The sequence below is a fragment of the Macadamia integrifolia genome, chromosome 8 (assembly GCF_013358625.1).
Source record: "Macadamia integrifolia cultivar HAES 741 chromosome 8, SCU_Mint_v3, whole genome shotgun sequence".
NCBI lineage: Eukaryota > Viridiplantae > Streptophyta > Magnoliopsida > Proteales > Proteaceae > Macadamia > Macadamia integrifolia.
The window spans coordinates 10351265-10355726 of NC_056564.1; the positions used below are offsets into that span (position 1 = coordinate 10351265).

The window sequence follows — 4462 nt, forward strand, 5'->3', positions numbered from 1 at the left end:
TTTGCGTCAACTAAAAGCAGGGCAAAGGTACTTGCAGCCATGGGTCTGGCGATGGTTTTGTTCAGTGTGAAAGAGGACGGTGCAACACTGATCTTCATGGCCTATGAGGCCGCAGTAAGCACAAAAGAGGGGAAGACGTTTGTACTGGACTTCAATGGGGCAGTCATCACCATTCCTTCGTTTGATGTTGATGGAGGATTTCAGCAATTTGGTAATGTTAACCCTGGTATGAGCTCTGAAGTATTGAATGTGTTCCCCTAATCTGACTCCATTGATATGCATGACTTTGGAACAGGGATAGACCTTTGCAGCTAGGCGTGCAGCTAGTTGAATATCTTGGAGTTCTATTGGAAGGCCATGTAACTGAATCAAGAAGTCAGTTGAGTCAAAGTCCCAATCTGAGTCCCTCCAATGGTCCGGAATAATAAGGTTTTCAGCAACAGACTAAGGGCCTTCGTTCAGGACATTGAAAAGGTCTAATGGGTGATGGAAACGAAAGGCAAAGGTGTCTTTGAATAGATTAGTAATGGTGACTGGGTGTTGGGGTGTTGAAGGAAAAGAGAAATAAAAAGAAGAAGAAGAAGAAGAGAGGAGGGTTAGGTGCGGCTGCGGCTCGGTTGCTGCCGGTTAGGGGTTGCAGCAGCAGGGAAGGAAAAGAGAAGAAGAGAAGAATAAAAAGAAGAAGAAGAAGAAGAGAGGAGGGTTAGGTGCGGCTGCGGTTTGGTTACTGCCGGTTAGGGGTTGCAGCAGCAGGGAAGGAAAAGAGAAGAAGAGAAGAAGAGAAGAAGAAAAAGAAAAAGAGAAGGAGGTGCAGGTTAGGTGCGGCTGCGGTTTGGTTACTGCCGGTTAGGGGTTGCAGCAGCAGGGAAGGAAAAGAGAAGAAGAGAAGAAGAGAAGAAGAAAAAGAAAAAGAGAAGGAGGTGCAGGTTCGGCTGGAGAAGAAAAAGAAAAGAAGAGAAGAATAAGAAGAAGAGAAGACTAAGAAGAAGAAAAGAAGAAGGTTATATGAAAAATTCTGATCCAAGGGTCCAGATTAAAAGAACAAAAAGTAACTAAAAAAAATAAACCAAATAAAGGTAAACATGTAAAAAAAAACAATTAAGCTTAACTAAACTAAAAGAATCAATTAAACCTGAATATCTTTAATTGGACCTGAATAAATCAATTTATATCCAATAAACCGTATTGAACCAAACTGAGACTAATTAAACATAATTAATCTAAATAAATCAATGATTAATAAATTAGGAACTAATCTATTAATTAAACTAATTCTAAATCGCTATTGGGAAGAAAAAAAAAATACCTTAAACCGGCTTTAATAAAAAAACAAGGGGAGATAACCCTTGTGCTTCAAGCCCCGAATCGAACCGAACCGGACAAGATCTTCCGGCTCAAGGAAGGATTAATGTATTAAACTCTTAAACTTGAAGAATATTTGATTTTAGAGGGAATTAGCAAAAACCATATTCCTTCTCCCAAATCCTCCTCTTTTTTCTTTTTTTCTTTGGAAGAGAGGAAGAGCTATTCTTATAACCTTGGGACTTGGGACAATTCTCTCAAATTTCCGATGTGGGACTAAAAAACTAGAGAGAATTGTCCAAAAAGGATTTCTTTTGGACAAAGGGGTTTGGGCGCCATGTGGCACCCTTTGGTTGCTCGGAATGGAATCTGATATCGAACTTTGGAGTCAACTTTCGGGGGTCATATCTTTCAAACCGTTCGTCGGAATTTGACGTGTAATATGTCGTTAGAAAGCTCAGTCCGAGCACTATCTAATGATGTGAGACATGATTGTAGTCTTGATCGGAAACCTTTACAAAAATATGTATAAAGTAGGGACCCAAATCATATAATGAAAGAGAGAATCGGGCGTCGATTGGCATAGTTCTCGCATCAAAGTGTAATGTCCGACTTGAGGTGACAAACAACAATAATCCACAACATCAAATTCTAATTTTTGAAAACATTTTCTCTTGAAATTTTATAGCAAAATATGGTCATTTTCTACTCTAAGTTTGAAAATTTTCCAAGTCTAAAATATCCAATATGTAATCTTTCATATTGTCATCATTGCCGGGGGGTGACAAAATTCGGTGTCTACAGATTGCCCCTCTTTGACTGAGACCTGTGTAACGATCGAAAGGAAAAGAAAAGAACACACCATTTTGTCACCAAGAGCAATGTACTGCCGACATCCGGCTCAAGGATGGCGGAGGTGCAAATGCAAATGCGAAACGAGCGATAAGACCAAAGGTAGGAAATGTCGATCGATAACACATTCGAAATCGGGTAGCGTGTGGATGTTACTATGATTGAAAACCTGCCGTGGTTGGTCAATATAGAGGTAATGCCCACACTGCGTGACGTCGAAAGTTTGAGTTTCCAACTGCAAGACTATGAACCTTGGGATTCTCTACAGGGGATGATCATCCTCACACAACGGTGCTCAGCTAGGATCAACAACGGTGCTCGGTTGTGATCCTAAGGATTCTCAAAAAGTTGGTGCGGATAGTCCATATTGGCAGTCGTGCAAGACTATGAACCTTGGGATTCTCTGCAGGGCATGATCATCCTCGCACAGCGGTGCTCAGCTAGGATCAACAACGGTGCTCGGTTGTGATCCTAAGGATTCTCAAAAAGTTGGTGCGGATAGTCCGTATTGGCAATCGTACAAGACTATGAACCTTGGGATTCTCTGCAGGGGATGATCGTCCTCGCACAACGGTGCTCAGCTAGGATCGACAACGGTGCTCGGTTGTGATCCTGAGGATTCTCACGAAATTGGTGCCGACGTCCGTATTGGCAATCGTACAAGACTATGAACCTTGGGATTCTCTGCAGGGGATGATCGTCCTCGCACAACGGTGCTCAGCTAGGATCGACAACGGTGCTCGGTTGTGATCCTGAGGATTCTCACGAAATTGGTGCCGACGATGTGTTTGGTTGTGCACCTACATTGGAATTAGCAAAGGAAAACTTGGGAGATTCTAGATCTCAAATACCTGAATAAGGACATGAAGCTTAGCAAAGTTAGCAACAAACAACTACATTGAATTTAAGAGATCCCAATGGTGTTCGAGATGCCATCACATGCCGAATCCACGAGAGGTCTAGATCCGAAAGCCAGAGGGCTTGGAAAGAGCACCATCATACGAAGGTTAGTGGTTAGTAAAAACACACAAAGCCCATATGTTCATGAAGGAGAATGTTGCTAGTAGATTGATCATCATAAAGGACAAAGTCTTTTCATTGAAAGGAAAAAAAAATGGCGTCACGGCTACTACAAGTTTTGAAATGCAGAAAGGTGGGGAACGACTCCTCAGTAAACGCTACCCAGACCAAAAGATCTTCAATTTAATAACCTTAACCTAGGCGAGCCAAATGGTTCCACGAGGCTGCAATGGAATTCACCAAACCTTCTGTTAAAGCCTCTGTGATAGGCGTGGTACCCACATCCCCTAGAGCACCCTGAGGTAAATCGAATTGACGCATGAAGCGAACTGGTATGTAGAAGGAGGTATGGGATATGCCTAACAACCTGACATAGTCACAGCCAGAAGTGTGTAAAACAGGGTTCCGAACTGACCACCAGTGGACTTCCCACCTGATGCTTCGCTCCGTGAGGGCTCCCAGTCGCTCAGGCCAATTTGTTGCATCATGGTAGTTAAAGGTCTGAATTCGCTTGAAATATTAGAACGGTTCCAAATGAGCTGTAACCAAGGGTTGGACCAATTTATAGGGGAATATCATATGATACATCCACCAAAAGCATACTGATTTTTTTTATTTTTTATTTTTTCTTGTCATTTGCAAAAGCTAAGAACCCTTTGAGCCAATTTAGAAAATGTAAGGTTGGTCTCTCAGATGACCACGATCATGTCTGGGCCCAAACCCTAAACTAAAACAAATGTTAAGACACACATACCGAAGGAAACTAACCCGATGGTTCTGCCACGGGTAGAGTACGGATACTACTTTGGATAGTGACCTCATGAGAGGATTATACTGACTAAAAAAAAGTTAAGCTAAAAGAGGGGCTATTGAAAACTCTTGGGAACCGTTGAATAGGAGAACAATAGATGGACTCTTCGATCCAGATCAAGACAATTATTTGCAAGGATGACGAGTTCACGAGAGAAATCACGTCAATCAAAATAGTCATTTTGAAAAAAGGACTGAAGATGAAAACTCTTTGGAATCCGTCGAATTTGAGAGACGGTGGGAAGAGTTCTTAGTCGGACTCGATCACCTCCTGATGATAAGAGTAGCGAGAAACCATTTGTCTGAAAGGGGAAAGGGATAGCTAAAAATGGAAAATTAGGTCCAACCCGCTATGAGGTGTGGGGGAAATATGACCGAGCTCGATTTTGACTTTCAACCTACCTACCTATCCTAAAAATTTAGGAATCAGGTCGAGCGTAGTTCATGCCTCAAAGGCAGTTTTTCCTTCATTGCATTT

At 42.1% G+C, this 4462-nt stretch overlaps 1 pseudogene; it reads right to left on the minus strand.

Moving 5' to 3' along the window:
• Positions 1-3366: 3366 nt before the first annotated feature.
• LOC122086700 overlaps positions 3367-4462 on the minus strand; it is a 29240-nt pseudogene continuing 28144 nt past the window's right edge.